At 41.1% G+C, this 17,018-nt stretch overlaps 1 long non-coding RNA gene across 9 annotated transcripts in view; it reads right to left on the bottom strand.

Annotated features, from left to right (window-relative positions):
- LOC115514012 overlaps positions 1-17,018 on the bottom strand; it is a 43,964-nt gene that overhangs the window by 23,571 nt on the left and 3,375 nt on the right. For 5 of the 9 annotated variants that reach the window (XR_004343629.1, XR_003968861.2, XR_004343631.1 and 2 more), the window contains exon 3: positions 11,842-11,937. This is a non-coding gene — a long non-coding RNA (uncharacterized LOC115514012). Of the gene's footprint in view, positions 1-652; positions 732-2,393; positions 2,428-8,749; positions 8,869-11,419; positions 11,676-11,841; positions 11,938-17,018 lie in introns of those variants that run through there. The other 4 variants (XR_004343628.1, XR_004343630.1, XR_004343635.1 and 1 more) reach the window with 4 other exon arrangements.

The raw sequence follows: 17,018 nt of genomic DNA, 5'->3' as shown, positions 1-17,018 counted from the left end.
GACCACATCCCTACTGCACACCCAGGATAGGCAAGAACTGCTCAGCAAACCAAGGAAGCCCTCGGATGTCAGTGCGGTTCCTTAGATTGTCTATCCGCTTATTTATTCATTCCTTTTTGCTTCCATTAATTTCTTACAGAGCACTGCCTATGTGCCCACACACACCTTTTCTGCCCCAACACACAACAGAAGTAATTTGTTCTTCCAAGCTTGCCAATTATCTCATTCAGTGTATAAACTGTGATCAAAAGATTGTGCTTTTGATTTTTTTTTATTTAAAACAAAATTTTTTAATGTTTATTTATTTTTGAGAGAGAGAGAGAGAGAGGGCATGAGCGAGGGAGGGGCAGAGAGAGAGGGAAAGACAGAATCCGAAGCAGGCTCCAGGGTCTGAGCTGTCAGCACAGAGCCCGACTCGGGACTCGAACTCACAGACCGTGAGATCATGAGTGGATGCTCAACCGACTGAGCCACCCAGGTGCTTTTGATTTTTGAACCAAAATCAGGTTTTGGATATCCATTGTGCTTTTGATTTTTGAGCCACCCAGGTGCTTTTGATTTTTGAGCCAAAATCAAGGTTGGGATATCCATTTGCAAAAGAAGTCCTTAGTACTGTTGTGAGTAAAAGAAGAAATAATTAATAGTCACCAACCTAAATGACAGTGATGACCTTCTTATGGAGGCATTTCTTGAATATTCATGAGAGAAGCAAAAGAGACAAAATGTAGCACCTGTAAAAAATGTTAAGACCTTCACAAGATATACAAATATTGAATCATTTTACTGTATACCTGAAACTAACATAATGTTACATATCAATTATATCTCTGAAATTTTTTTTAATGTTAAGAGCTGAGGTTAAATAAGAGTTGTTAAACTAAGGATGGAAAATAATTTTTTTTGGTATTTTTTTCCTGCTTGTTCTTCTGGAGGAGCCTTAAAATCAGTTTTTTCAGCTTTTATAGAATATACTATGGAGACCTCAGTTATTGTCTCAGTTGTAATTTTGGAGTAAGGAGACGGACAGAGAATTTGGAAGGCAGGAATTCCCAAGACTAAGATTTCCCGTATTATTTTCAAAACAAGCTTTCGCAACCATTATACTGCAAAACCCATAAGGTTTATAAAGGTTGAACGCTTGGGAATCCACTAATAAAATAATTGATATTCTGCAAAGCCACTGAGTTTGTTCAACACCCATTCATTTGCTTGACAACTACTTCCTAAGCATGATTCTAGCACTGTCTGTGCCCTGGGAACAAATGAAAAAAGTATGAAACATCGTCCTTAACCTCAAAGACACGGTGGTGCAGTTGAGGAGATAAGATTTACAGAGCGAAAGGATAGGTTTGTAAAAGAACACAGCTTAAGATTAAAAAACCAGGATGCAAATAAATAAATTGGAAAAAAGTTAAAGTAAGTCCCGAATGAGACAACTAAAAGAGACCGCAAGTTTCAAAAGGAATAAATCACTGTAGGTTGAGAGGGTCAGAAAAGTCTCCCTGGCAAGGTAGGACTTTAGCATTTGAACACAGGGAGGACATAGGCAAGGCCATGAGTGGGGAAGTTATTGAAAACCCACCCCAGCTATGACACAGCCTTTCCTGGGTCACCTGGGGCCCCAGTCTAATAAGTCACTTGACTATGCAAAATGGCCAGTGACTTCTGCCCAGATGGCCACAGTGAGAGCCCGAGATAGAGGCAGCTTGTGCACAAGCTCGATGCAGATCCACACTAGAGTTTTCAAATGCAGTTCTGAGACATTCAACATCTAGAGGCAAGCAAATCTAACTCGTGGGAGAGACGGAGGCATTGATAGGGGAGCTGAGGCAGTTATGTCATTTAAGAGGAACTGAAGCATGGGAGGATTGCCAGGTAGCCATTAAACAACAAGCTTGTGTAAACAATACATTCTGAAACAAATGGCTACACCTGTCCTTTATCAAAGTGCCTTTTGCTTAAAGGAAAACATCTTCTGCTTCATTAGCTCTTTTTTCTTCTTTTTCTTTTTTAAATGTATAGAGTTCTAATTATGTGGGGTTTTTTTTAAGTTTATTTATTTTGAGAGAGGGAGAGTGAGGAGTGGTAGAGAGGCAGAGAGAGAGGGAGAGACAGAATCCCAAGCAGGCTCCACAATGTCAGCACAGAGCCCAACGCAGGGCTTGAACTCACGAACCATGAGATCATGACCCGAGCCATAGTCAGATACTTCACCGACTGAGCCACCCAGGCGCCCTTCTTTTTTCTTCTAATATTTGTCAAAGACTCAAAAATTTCTGCTGTCTTTTGAGGAAGAGGTCACAGCACAATATAAAATAGGGAGGAGGAGGTGGCCATTAGGAGCCAAGACACCTGAATTGCTGGCCTGGTCTTGCCCTTGATATTCTTGTCTTACCTTAGGTCTTCCTCAAACATGTCAACGTCACCCTGAAAAAGTAATAACCCCTTGTGTTAACATAGCTTTTATGGCGATGTTTTCTGCTTATTGTTAAAACTGGCTCTGCAGATGTCATTTAAGCATCAATGGCGATTTTTTATAAAGCTTCATTCCTGGCGGTGATCAATCTACTGGTTACAATGATGGTCAGCACAGGAAGGGCAAAGCAGGAAAGACTCTTCCCGGACATAGATCATCTATAGATAAACACATCTATGGGTAGAAATTTTATTTTGCAAAGTGATGCTAGGCTTCCACTCTTTGGTATTTCTTCCCCCTTCTCTATTTGGTGTCTTTGTGGAGCTTTCAGAATCAAAACTTAACTTTCCTAACCTGATATTGTCAAGGATACCCAGATGTGTGCAGACTAAAGGTACAAAGGCTGTGGAGAGCCACAGGAAAGTATCCGGCCCCCAGTTAGCTGGCCCCACCCTCAGATTCAGTGTTTGTGGGAAGGGCCCAGAGAGCTGCGTTTTTAAGAAGCTCCCTAAGTGATTGGTTCAGACTGTGCTATCAATGGCCTTCTCCTGGGATGCACTTTTAAAATGCAGAAAAGACTGCAGCCTGACTCACTAAGTTCCTCTCTGTGGGCAGATGTGAGGACAACAGCAGTAGGAAGGTCTCGGTGTGTGTTTATTACATGGACAAGAGGATGGGGCGCCTGGTGGCTCGGCCGGTTAAGCATCTGACTCTTGATTTCGTCTCAGGTCATGATCTCTTGGTTTGTGGGTTCACACCCTGCATCGGGCTCTGTGCTGGTAGTGCAGAGCCTGCTGGGGATTCTCAGTCTCCCCCTCTCCCTCTGCCCCTCCTGCACTCTCTCAAAAAAGCTTTTTAAATAAGCTTAAAAAAATAATAAACGGACAAGAGGAAAGTAAGATCTGCTAGTGTGAGAGTTTGGCGAAGGGATGAGGGTTCTGAATCCAAGGAGTCTCGGGCTTTGCTCAGGTCACGATCTCATGGTTTGTGTGTTCGAGCCCCAAGTAAGGCTCTGTGCTAACAGTACAGAGCCTGCTTGGGATTCTGTATCTCCCTCTCTCTGCCCTCCCCCCCCACTTGCTCTCCTTTTGTCTCTCTCTCAAAATAAATAAAACGTAAGAAAAGGAAAAGAAAAGACACCTGTGGTTAAAAAAAAAAATTCAGATAATGCACAAAGTAAAAATTATAAAAAGTAAAAATTGTAATGGTCTCCCTCCTAATCCAACTTTTCTGAAATAACCACTATTCACAGTTTAGGTGTAGCTTTCCAGACAATATATATAAGATTATATATATTTTACAATGAAAAAACACATGTACTTTTCCATAATTTGTTTTCTTTTTCATTTAACAATATATCCTGACATCTTTCCATGTCATGGAAAAGAACTCCGTGTATGTTCTTTTTGTGATATCCTTCATTATATGGATGTACCCAACGTACCTAATCTATCTTCTGATGGACATTTAGTCCCCTTCTAGTTTTTTCTTATTTCAAACAATGATGCAGTGAACACCTTTGACCCTTTGTTCACTTAAGAGTTTCTTATCAATGGGCCTGTTGAGCCTTCGTATGACCCAACTATGTCTTTAAATTTGACAGATAGCTGGGGCACCTGGGTGGCTCTGTCAGTTAAGCGTCCGGCTTCAGCTCAGGTCATGATCTTACGGTTTGTGAGTTCGAGCCCCACGTCGGGCTCTGTGCTGACAGCTCAGAGCCTGGGGCCTGCTTCAGATTCTGTGCCTCCCTCTCTCTCTGTCCCTCCCTTACTTTCACTCTGTCTCTCTTTCTCTCTCAGAAATAAATAAACGTTAAAAAAACATTTTTTTTTTTTAAATTGATAGATAGCTGACCTCCAAAAGGTTGTACCAATGTAAGGTCCCTACTTGTATGGCATATTTGCTCACAACTTTTTTCATGAGTCCTTAAAAAGTTTTACCAATTAAATAGTGAGAAAATATCCCATCGGTACAATTTCAGTTTTGTAGCTAAGCGGTGTGCTTTTTCAGATCCTTCTTATCCCTGTGTTCCTGTGAATGAACTGTTCATATCGTTTACCATGGAGTCAAGGCTCACTTTTGTGTTGCCAAACACTGTGCTTTCTTATTTTCACCGTGGCATCTGTGGCGAACAGCAAACGGTCATGCGCCACAGAGAGCAAATCCACGGAGCGGGGGAAGAGCGAGGGAGTCATTTTCCACTTACTCAAGATATCAGAACCAGCAGCTTATTAAAAACCACCGCGTATATCGTTCGGCGTGTAAACCTTAAGAGCTGGAGCAAAGCACAGTGACTGGAATGAAATCCGATCTCAAGTTATTTCTCAAACAAATGAGTGATTGTCGACAGACAGGCAGATCTAGACACATTCTATGCGTCTGGCTCTGTGCTGGGCACAGGGAAACACACGTAAGAAACACCGGTCCTTCTTTCAAAAAGCTAGAAGATTTGTTGGGCTGTGGCTGTGTAAAGTGATAATTACAATGCTAGAGGTGATTAATGGAGGGATGAGTGGATGTCTTCTGTCCTTGAAGGTCTTAAATCTAGAAGGCAGCAGATTCACAAACAAATCATTTCAAAGTAATAGTACAACAGTAGAGATTTGCATAGGATGTTATTGAGGCGTGAGTTTTTTAAAAAAAAAAATTTTTTTTAACGTTTTATTTATTTTTGAGACAGAGAGAGACAGAGCATGAACGGGGGAGGGGCAGAGAGAGAGGGAGACACAGAATCGGAAGCAGGCTCCAGGCTCTGAGCCACCAGCCCAGAGCCCGACGCGGGGCTCGAACTCACGGACCGCGAGATCCGTGAAGCCGGACGCCTAACCCACTGCGCCACCCAGGCGCCCCGAGGCGTGAGTTTTAAGGATGAGAGAGAGTTAGCTGAGTGAGGAAACACGAGGAAAGTCAAATAATGGAAACAAAGACATGGAGGTATGGGACAGCAGGGTGTGTACTTAGGAAAGCAAACCATATTAGGATTCCCAGAATCTCTGGCGCCTCGGGCCAGAGGAGTCCCGATAGGCAGATAGGTCACGTCATGCCAGGGAGTGTGATCCATGCTGAGTTGCCAAAGGGTTTCTTGCATGGGCTGGGTGATCTGCCCTGCATGGTAGCTGGCTCACCCTGGCTGCCAGGCAGAAGGTCAATTTGAGGAGTGCGGTGGGTGGCCAAGACAGAATGCAGTCAGGAATGTTCTATGACCATCTGGGCATGAAGCAATGCAGCTGCAGCTTACAGGGATGAAAAGTGGAGAGATTTGGGTAGGGACTTGGTAACTAATTGGATTGGGGATGATGAAGGAATTAAACAAAAATATGGGCTTGGTTTTGGTTTGGGTGACTGGAGAGATGACGGTGTCACTGACCGGGAAAGAAAATACAGGGTAAGGAGAGGATGTCGGGAAGAAGGTTATTAGTGTGGCATTTTGGAAATGTTGTCCTTGAGGAAACACCCAAGGGGTATATTCCTCAAATAGTTACATATTGGGATGAGGCTCTCAGGGAACAGATGAAGGCTAAAAGTTACAATCTGGGAATGAAGGAAGGAATTCTGGATGGCATTGGATTTCAAGGCAGGGGCCTTCATGAGCCTTACCCATAAGTAACTCATAACCAGGCACAACATCAACCTAAGTTTATTGTCCCTTTGAGGGCCCATCACAACTGCAGATCTGGATGGATTTGTGTCGCCCAGATCCTTGAAGTCCTTTTGATGCTAACAGGAGCAGGGGAGCCCAGCAGTGCATTCTTACTGTTGAGTGAGGATGAGCTACTCACCCATCAGTTGTTAGAGTGTCCTTCCCAGAGATTCATTTCACAGCCCAGAAGCAGCTTGCTTGTTATGGTGGAAGGAAAATGGATTCACTGATATGGGCTGCAAGGTCAAAGCCAAGGACACTCTTCGTGACAAGATGGGTTCCCCCGAGTAACAAGATTGGGGAAAGGGTCTCTTTTAGCCCTTTATCAGCATGAGTTAGTTTCCTGTATAAGATTTGTCAGCTTGAATGACCCAGAGCCTAGCTTTCAGGGGGAGACAATGCACCGTATAAAGGCATCAAGGTACATCAGAGAGTCACAGAAGCCCGTGCGGGTACTGCCACTTTTCAGTGCAGAGGACTGGGACAAGTTATTCCTCCTCTCTGAATCTGAGTTCCCCGATCTTATTAACATGGGGGTAACAAGAAAAATATCTGTTCTACTTTTTATGGCCGTGACAATCTTTAAATAAGAAATATTTCTAGAAGTTTCATGCAAATGCTAAGATTGTTTGAAGATGCCAGACAGAAAGCCTACACTTTGTAGGCCTCCATGTAAACAGTTGTCAAGTGTGTGTGAACTATACTCAAGTTGATTCGCTCATTTATTCAACCCACTTATGGAATAAATGCCCACTGAGTGTCTACTTGGTATGAGATATGAGGGATAAAAAGAGAATGGACACTCTGACTGCCAAGTGATCTCTCGGCACAAGGGCAAGGGGTCTTGGCTAGTCAGGACCCACATGATGGGCACACATGCATCTCTATAACAAGAGGGAAGGAGCAGAGGAGTTGGCTTTGACTTGAGAACTTGGCCAGACCACTTTGGCCAGGCTGTTCTGTATCCTCTGCCCTTTAATATAAGGACTTTGACCAGAGAGCTGGTGCCGTGAGTAAGGCAGAGCTTAGGTCAGCAGTTTGACCCTCTGGGCCCTAACATAGGGAGGCTTCATTAAGGTCATTAAGCCTAATGTCTACTGATGGAATTACCCTGTGATGTGTGGAAGGGAGACAAATGACGGACTCCATGTTCAGTTTTTATCATCCTGGGATTTAATTTCTCAAGAGAGGAAAAAGTGACAATGGTTGTGTTTACAAGATTCCAAAAAAGCAAGGTAAAAAAAAAAAAAAAAGAATGCATTTTAACGGAATTGAATGGATTTCAATGCAATCTTCTATCATAAAATGACTTAGATAAAAACCTCAGCCTTTGGGAGTGGGTTTTGCCATCCTGCAAATGACTTTGCCTGTCGTAGATGCAGCCAGTGAGCAAAACCAAAGCGTGAGGGACATTGAAGTGAAAAGCATATATTGCAAAGGAGTCTTAGGTTAATGTCTGTCTTTGTACAAGTGTGAATTGCAACCCTTTCCAAAGTGTATTTAACTAAAGAAACTCTGAAGCATTATAGAGCAAGAGAGAGCATGATTTGCTACCAACTCAGCGTATGTTCAGTGGTGCCACCATTATTTCTTTACGATATAACTTTTTCACTGAATGAAAGCCTCTGGGCACATCTTCTCCAAGAGGGTATTAATATTCCAAAAGTTTGTCAATATAATTATGTAGGAAAAGGTAAATCTGGGACCCCACGGCATGGCCCCTAAAGGGATACATGGAGGAATTCAAGCTAGATCTTTAGTTTCTCAAGCATGAAATACTTCATCCTACCTTAGGGCCCCTCACACATGCTGTTCACTTCTCTTTTCCCTTCTGTCTTCAAACGACCAGCCCCTTTTTATCTTTTAGGTCTGGGCTTAAATATCACTTCGTTAGATAAGCTTTCCCCATGCATGGCCTAAGCGGGGTTCCCTCATCTTCCACTGTGATTCTTTAGCATTGAAACCCAGATTCCCAGAAAGTATCTATCACATTTTATAAGTATGCATCTATTTATTTGTTCACATGTTTGTCCTATCTCCTACTCTGTATTGCAAGGCCCACCAAGCGAGGGCTATCCACAAGTGTTTTACTCCCCAAGATACACTCAGTGTCTCCAAGAGTATTTGGTGTGTAACAGGTGGTCAACAGAAACATGACGTGGAAATGATGAATTACCTCTGACCATCGCTGACTTGGTGGGAGAGGACTCGTTTGGGAGGCAGCTGGTGTGGACCCAAGTATACATCTATCTCCTACTCTGGTTACGAAAATTTTGGCAACGAGCATCTTTTCTCAATACCGTTAGGCTTATTTCAATTCTGTGTTTTTACAAACACGTTGCACCTCCTCAGCTAGAAATGGGGCGAAGAGCGGGAGCACCCCTCTGCTGTAGGCACTGTGAGCTCCTTGCAACAGAGGCGAGGGCTCACTCACACATTTATTCCCCAGCACTGAGCACAGTGCCTGGCATAGAACACGACCAAGGTATGCTTGGCCGAAGTTAGCCAAAATGAGATATTTGAAGGGCTTTCTGCTTTCTCTCCAGGAGAAGGAAATTGAAACAATTCTAGACAAGCCTCTGATTTTCTGTCCGTCAAGTTTTGCGGCAGTAAGGCTAATCTTCCTGGGAGATCATAAAAGATTGCACAGTTGGGAAAAATATATGACAAAAAATAGAATCAAAGCTTTTTACCTGAATGTAGATTAAAGAGAGCCACTTGTTACAGTGCTGCAGAGATAAATTTCTTCTGTATCTGCCTAGTTATGACCAACTAATAAGGCATAGAAATGTTGTATTCTCTCTCTGAGATCCTAAAATAAGGAGACATATGTATACAAGGAAATAAATGGAAAGAAAAAAAAAGACTCAAATAGAGATATGTTTTTAGACTTCTAGAGGTGCAATGGACATATATAACTGCCCCTACCTTTAGGATAGGTTATTTTTAAAATAACAATTTGGTGGGACATCTAAGTGGTTCAGTTGGTTAAGCGTCCAACTCTTTTTTTTTTATTTTTTTTAACGTTTTATTTATTTTTGAAACAGGGAGAGACACAGCATGAACAGGGGAGGGTCAGAGAGAGGGAGACACAGAATCTGAAACAAGCTCCAGACTCTGAGCTGTCAGCACAGAGCCCGACGCTGGGCTCGAACTCACAGACCGAGAGATCATGATCTGAGCTGAAGTCGGGCACTCAACCGACTGAGCCACCCAGGCGCCCCAAGCGTCCAACTCTTGATTTTGGCTCAGGTCATGGTCTTACGGTTTTTGAGTTTGAGCCCTGCATCCAATTCCACGCTGGCTGACAGTGTGGAGCCTGCTTGGGATTCTCTCTCTCTCTCTCTCTCTCTCTCTCTCTCTCTGCATATATATATATATATATATATATATATATATATACACACACACACACACACACATATATATGTGTGAATATATACATATATATGTGTGTATATATACATACATGTGTGTGTGTATATATACATATATATATATATATATATATATTCCCCTCACAACCCAATAAATAAATAAACTTAAAAAAAAAAAAACAATTTGGTTAGATCAATTCTACCCATTTCCAAGAAGGAATTTGCAAGGTTCTCAAAAATATTCTATGCCATTCTGGAAATAATTCCTTATGTAGCTTGAAGAGCTGACATTAGAAGAGGGAGACAGTCAGATAAAGGAGGGAGGCCATCCAGCGTGGTCAGAGTAATGACGACAGGGTATATATTCCATTCTTTACCTGGGGGCATTTCTTATTTTGTCATTTGAATGTTCCAGTAGCTGACCTTCAGCCTTCACTTGGAGCCTTTTGTCTCTCTCTCTCTCTCTCTCCCTTTCTTTTTATTCATTTATTTAATTCATTAATAATAAAATAATACTAAATAGTCCTCATTCATTGAGGTCATAAAAGCAGACACTTGGGAGTCAGACCTGGATTAAAATCCCAGCTCTAGAGTTTTCTGGTTAGCTATGCTTACTAACTAATCTGTGTGTATCAGTTTTCTCTTCTGCACAATGGAGCCATGATAGTAGCTACCTCGTGAATAGGGTTGGAGGGAGGGATTAAGTGAGAAACTACCTCTGAAACACAGTGCTGTCTTATATGCATTTGTGGAGAGGCAGCTCTTTTGTTCTTTCTTTATGGGATAGTCAATATGCTGCATGAATTACACGTATTCAAAAATAATATTATTTAAACTTTACATTAACTTCAGGGAAGGTACAGTTACCTCCATTTACAGAAAAAGAAATTGAGGTTTGGAAAAAGAACAAAATAAAAGAAATTGAGGTTTGGGAGGGTTGATCATCAAGGCATAAGGCTAGAAAGTGACAGAAGCCAAGTCTTGAGTTTGGAACTTTTGGATCCAAGCCCTGTGCTCTTTTCACTATATAAGACATTCTCTGTTGAAAAATAAGATTGATGCATGGAGTCATAATTTTATGATTGTATCATTTATCTTATTGCTTTAAATTGACACACGGAGCTTCTCTGCAACTCTGCCAATTTCTGGACATATTTTCACTTTCATTTTGTATTTTGGCTTACAAGCCTGGAAAGACTAAATAGTGCCTATATAGAGGGTCTGGAACTTTAAAACTATGACTTATTCATCTTAGGATGCAGCCTCCTTTTTAAAAAGGCATCACTGTGCTGTTGACTCCTATCCACCTTACAAGAGCCCTGAAATCTTTTTTCTATCATGTGGACCACTAGTCACTCAACAAGTCACTCATCTAGTCACTCAAACAAGACATCAGAACTTGGGTTTCCTTTCTCCAGCTTTTGGCCCTCGTTTTCTCTCTGTTGGCTTTACTCTCACTTATACTGTCTTAGCAGTGGCTAGATAGCACAGGCAGCTCCAGGACCATATCCTAGTTTCCCCGTAAGTCCAACAGAAGGAAAGACTGACTCTTAGGCACGTTTCCGACAAAAGCCCCAAATCTGAGCAAAGTCTGAGCTGTTTTTATTATGTCGTAATGAGGATTCATATAACGTCTTCTAAGAGTGACAAAGAAACAGCCTTAACTAGCTTTGCTAGTTAACTAGTTAACTATGTTCTCTTAACTAGAGAACATAATTACAGTTTTAAATTTTTTTTTTCAACGTTTATTTATTTGTGGGACAGAGAGAGACAGAGCACGAATGGGGGAGGGGCAGAGAGAGAGGGAGACACAGAATCGGAAACAGGCTCCAGGCTCTGAGCCATCAGCCCAGAGCCTGACGCGGGGCTCGAACTCACGGACCGCGAGATCGTGACCTGGCTGAAGTCGGACGCTCAACCGACTGCGCCACCCAGGCGCCCCCATAATTCCAGTTTTAAAACATGATTCTTCACAAGCTACACTGTAAATGAGAATGTCATGAACGCAACACTAAGTAGCTTGCTTTGCAAGTCTATTAGAAGACCTTTTTTTTTAACCATTTTAAAAACAGAAAATTGGCCCCAAGTTGATCATGTGTCCATTTTGGACGAATCATATTGCTCACAGGGAGTCAATGCTCCCATTGGCCAATCCAAGTTACCTGCCCAATCAGGAAGCTCCGCTTGAACCTAATGGGCTGTGAATGGAGCAGGTGCAGATTCCAAAGAAAATTCGGGGTTCCTTTAACAAAAGGGCAAATGGATTCTAGTTGTCAATCATTATAACAACTCTTCACTTTTCCTTTCAGAATTCTAATCTGCTTGGTCATGGGCATTTTCCCACTTCCCTCAATTCATTCTGCTCCCACCCATGGACAAGCTGACTTCCACACCACAAGATTCCTTACCTTGCTTCTCTCCAGCCTGGGTCCTCTTTAACACCATGCCCTTTTTTGATCTCTCGTCAATTGTCAAGATGGGCTTGTTGGCCAAAAGAAAATTAGCTGTGTGTATAAAAGTAATATGGGTCAACATATTTTGGGGATTTTGTTACAAATGATGTATTTGAATTATTATTAATTATGTGTTTTGAATTATGTATTTATCCTGGATCTGGCCCAAGGTTTTTAAAAATATACTTATGTAATAGTTGTATTTTAATGTGATCTTGCTGTGACTAAAGTATGAACTTTGCCATTAAGTGAGACAATTACCAGAGCAATAAATCTTGCCAAAAATTCCTGGTGATGCAACAGAACATGACCTCAGATCACTTTTCCCTGGCCTCTTGTCTCCCACAGCTTTCCTTTCTCTAGGGGCTCCGTATTTTTTTTATTTTTCATGAACCACATTTTGGTCCCTGCCTCTTTTTTCAGCTTGTCTCTGGTGTCTCTTAGGTTAAGCAGAGTGAAGAGGGATTCTAGAATCCCCAAATCTAGCCATTTCTTATCCAAAACCAGTTATTCACTGACTGCAATTCAGGAAGCAATTTCTAAGTCTCTAACATCACCCCAGCCTCCTCCAAATCCATCCTGCTTCTCACATACAGTAAAGCATGCTGGTTAATAAAATGGGCTTTCACAATGGAGAGACCCGGGTCAGAATACCAGCTGTGTTGTTTATTATTATCTGTGTGATCTTGGACAAGTTACTTAATCTTTTTAAGTCTTTGCTTCCTCATTTGTGAAATGGGACTGATAGCACCTGTCTCACAGGGTTATTTATAGAGATGAAGAGAGCTCATAAGAGATTCAGAGCTTCAGGCACATGGTGGGCCCTTGGTAAATGTTAACTATTATTATTATTATTATTACAAACTCTTTTCATGTCTTACTTCAAAATTAGAATCTTTACAAACCCCCCACACTGTAATGTCCATTTTAGTGATGTCAGCCTTTGAGTTAATATAAGTAAAGGCAGACTCTCTAGTGGAGGAGGAGGCCGTGAAAGAAAGTTCCAGTTATTCATTAATTCATTCCACCAACAACTATTTTCTTGAGCATGTACACTTGTACTTGAATTATCAACAGTTTGTTTGATAAGTGGTTTTTGTTTGTTTAAAAGTGTATAGCAGGGAACTGTTATGTTCTGAGGGTCATGCAAAAGAGACATAAAACTGCATTCCTGTCCTCAAGGGGACTTTTGTGGAAAAGTCCTGACTCAATCCATGAAGGAATAATGCAGGAGCAAAGACTGCTTATCATCGGGAGGTGATGTGCACAATGCGTGTTCTTAGAGGGTTCTAGAAAGCATATGAACAGTGCTCCCCAAAACCCTGGTGGAGAGAATGAGTAATGCGTGAATCAGTGGGATGAGTGAAGGTTGTTGACAAGGACCCCTGGCTTCAGTCCAGCCCACTCCCAGGTTCTCCCCGGGAGTCTGTAGGCCGACTGCGGTGGGGACAAAGATTACTGGTAATGTTAGGCACGCCCAAGAGCACGTTAGTTTATAAAGGGATAGATAGAACTAGCAACCCACCCTAATCCCCCTCACAGCCCAACCAGTGACTTCATGGGATTGTAACTCCTCCAGGACTCACCTCCTCTTGTCTACACCCACCTGGTCCTCTCACAGAGACACAATGTAATTGATGCTCCTGCAGCTGTCATCAAAACCTACTTGCCCCCTCAGCTTGAACCTCAAGCTCTTGGGATTGTCTGAGAGATTCTCCGTGAAGAACGTAAGAGTGGAACAATCTAATTCTCATGGAAGTAGCTGCTACCCTGGGCAGACTGAGTGGGTTCGAGCGAATATCATTAGGTACGTAAAAGTTGGAGCTTGTATCTACTGACGTTCTTCTACTCTGGCACTGGGCAAGGTGAACATTTCTACCAAATCTTCCCAAAAGGATCATCATTATTTCATACTGAATGTCCTTTTACCACATACACACACTCGCTCTCAGTCTAAATATGCTTATTTTGTTGTTTCATTGTTTATTTCAATGAAAGTTCTATTTTACTGAATGACTATACTTAGGAGCACCAGGTCTCATGGAGCAGAGAGCCGTTTTATAGATCTGAAATCAATGGTAAGATGAGACCTGAGACTAAGGATTTGAAGCAAAGAATGCGTGGAAAGGGGATGTAAAAATAAAATCTAGTGGTTTTACCTTTTTCTGCAGTTTTTAAGAATCTTGATCATTTAGGGGCAGCTGGGTGGCTCAGTCGATTGAGCGTCCTACTTTGGCTCAGGTCATGATCTCACAGTCTGTGAATTCGAGTCCCGCATCCGGCTCTGTGCTGACAGCTCGGAGCCTGGAGCCTGCTTCGGATTCTGTGTCTCCCCCTCTCTGCCCCTCCCCTGCTCATGCTCTCTCTCTCTCTCTCTGTCTGTCAAAAATAAATAAAAACATAAAAAAAAAAGAATCTTGATCATTTAAAAATTTACCTACAGAAAATTCTCTTTTTTGGTTTAGAGCTCTGTATGTTTTCATGCATGCAGAAACATCTATAACCACCACCACGGACAGGATACAGAATAGTTCCATCACCTGAAAATATTCCCTCGTGCTACCCTTTGGTAGTCCCCCACCCCTCTGCAATCCTGTCAGCCATTGATTTGCTCTCCATCACTATAATGTTGCCTTCCCAGAATGTCATATAAATGGGACCATTCAGTATGCAATCTTTTGAGACTGGCTTCTCTGACTTAGTACATACAGCTGAAATTCATCCGTATTTTGGAGGTATTCATTCTTTTTAATGGCTAAATGGTATATCATTGTATGGATGTACCACAATTTTTTTTTTTTTATTCATTTAGCTATTGAGGGGCATTTAGGTTGTCTCCAGTTTGCCCCAATCATGAATTCTGCTATGCACATTCATGTACAGGCTTTTGTGAGAACCGAAGTTTTCATCTCTCTAGGATAATATCCAGGAGATGACGAGTGCGTCTTATGGTTAACATATATTTGACTTTACACGGAATTGCCAAAGTGTTTTGTCAGAACGACTGTACAATTCTGCCTTCTCACTGACAATGTACAAGAATTCCAGTTGTTCTGTATCCTTGCTACCACATGAGGTTATCACATGTATATATTTTTACCATTCTGATAGGTATACTGTGGTATCATTGTATTTATTTCTATTTCTCTGCTGAATCATGACATTTATCATCTTTTCGTGTGCTGATTTGCCATTGGCATGTCTTCTCTGGGGATATGTCTGTTCAGATTCTTTTTGCCAAGTAAAAACAACTTTTTTTTAATGTTTATTTATTTTTGAGAATCGAGAACGTGAGTGGGGGAGGGGTAGACAGAGGGGGACATAGGATCTGAAGCGGGCTCTGTGCTGACAGCAGAGAGCCCTATGCAGGATCATGACCTGAGCTGAGGTCGGACACAACCCACTAAGCCAACCAGGTGCCCCTCTTTTTGCCAATTTTTAATTGGGTTGTTTGTTTTCTTATCTTTGAGTTGTGAAAATTCTTTACAAATTCTGGATACAAGTTCTTTATTTCCTCCTTTTCTTACTTCTGGAAGAGATTGTGTAGAATTGCTATGATTTCAGGGCACCTGGGTGACTCAGTCGGTTGAGCGTCTGACTTCAGCTCAGGTCATGATCTCACAGCTTGTGAGTTCAAGCCCCGTGTCGGGCTCTGTGCTGACAGCTCAGAGCCTGGAGCCTGCTTCGGATTCTGTCTCCCTGTCTCTCTGCCCCTAACCCACTCGCATTCTGTCTCTGTCTCTTTCAGAAATAAACATTAAAAAAAAAAGAATCGCTATGATTTCTTTCTTAAAGGTTTGGTTGAATCCATTAATAAAGACATCTTGGCCTGGGAGTTTTTTGAGTTTTGGTAGGGGTTTTTTGGGAAGATTTTCAACTATGAATTCAATATCTTTGTTGTTATCTCTTATTTCTTTTTTTTTTTTTGATTACAATGTTTTTTATTTATTTTTATTATTATTTTTAAATATAATTTATTGTCAAGTTAGCTAACATACAGAGTATACGGTGTGCTCTTGGCTTCGAGAGTAGATTCCCATGATTCATGACGTACATACAATATCCAGGGCTCATCCCAACAAGTGCCCTCCTCAATGCCCATCACCAATTTTCCCCTCCCGTCCCCACCAATCCTCAGTTTGTTCTCTGTATTTAAGAGTTTCTTATGGTTTAGGGTTATCTCCTACTTCTTGAATGAGTTTTGTGTCTTTTAAGATTTGGTTCTTTTCATTTAAGTATCTAATTTATATGCAAAAAGTTGCCTATATTGTTCCTTTATTACCTTCTCCTGATTGTGAAGTTTGCATTGCTATCCGTCTTTCACGCCTGATACTGATAGAATACACCTTCTCTCTTTTTCTCTTGGCAAATCCAGAGACAAATTTATTAATTCTATTGATCTTTTACAAGAACTAGCTTCTGGTTTCACTGATTTTCTCCATTGTTTTATCTTGTTTCAATTTCATTTTTTTTCTTATATTTATTTTATTCCTTGTTGCTTTAGGGTTGGCTGGTTTCTTAAGGTACACGCTTAGATTTGAGACCTTTATTCCCTTCCTAAATGAGCATTTCAAGTATAAATTTCTTTCTAGGAACTGCTTTAGCTACATCCCACAAATTTTGATACATTGTATGTTCCTTTACATTTGGATCAAAATATTTTATAATTATCCTTCAGGCTTCTTTATTAACCAATGAATTTCTGAAAGTGAATTGCTTTATTTCCCAATATTTAGAGGTTTTCCAGAAACATTTTTTATTGATGTAATTGGTTCTATTATAGTCAGAGAATATATTTGTATTGTTTCATTCTTTTACATGTAATGTTTGTTTTGTGATACAGAATATGGTTTATTTTGGTGACTATTCCATGCGTACTTGAAAACAGTGTGGGTTCTGTTGTTATTTAGATGGGATATTCTATAAAAGTTCATTTGGCCAAATTGGTTGTAGTACTGTTTCAGTCTTCTATATTCTTAGTGATTTTTTTTTTTGCCTATTTGTGCTATCAATTACTAAGAAAAAATTTTGTAGTCTCCAACCATATTCGTGTATTTGTTTCTTCCTTCAGTTCTGTCAGCTTTCCTTCATGTATTTTGAAAGTTTTTTATTAGGTATGTATACACTTAGAG

This window comes from Lynx canadensis, chromosome B2 (genome assembly GCF_007474595.2).
Source record: "Lynx canadensis isolate LIC74 chromosome B2, mLynCan4.pri.v2, whole genome shotgun sequence".
In the NCBI taxonomy this organism is placed as follows: Eukaryota; Metazoa; Chordata; class Mammalia; order Carnivora; family Felidae; genus Lynx; species Lynx canadensis.
Note: the sequence above shows the minus strand (reverse complement) of the source record. Positions and strands in the feature narration are given on the sequence as shown.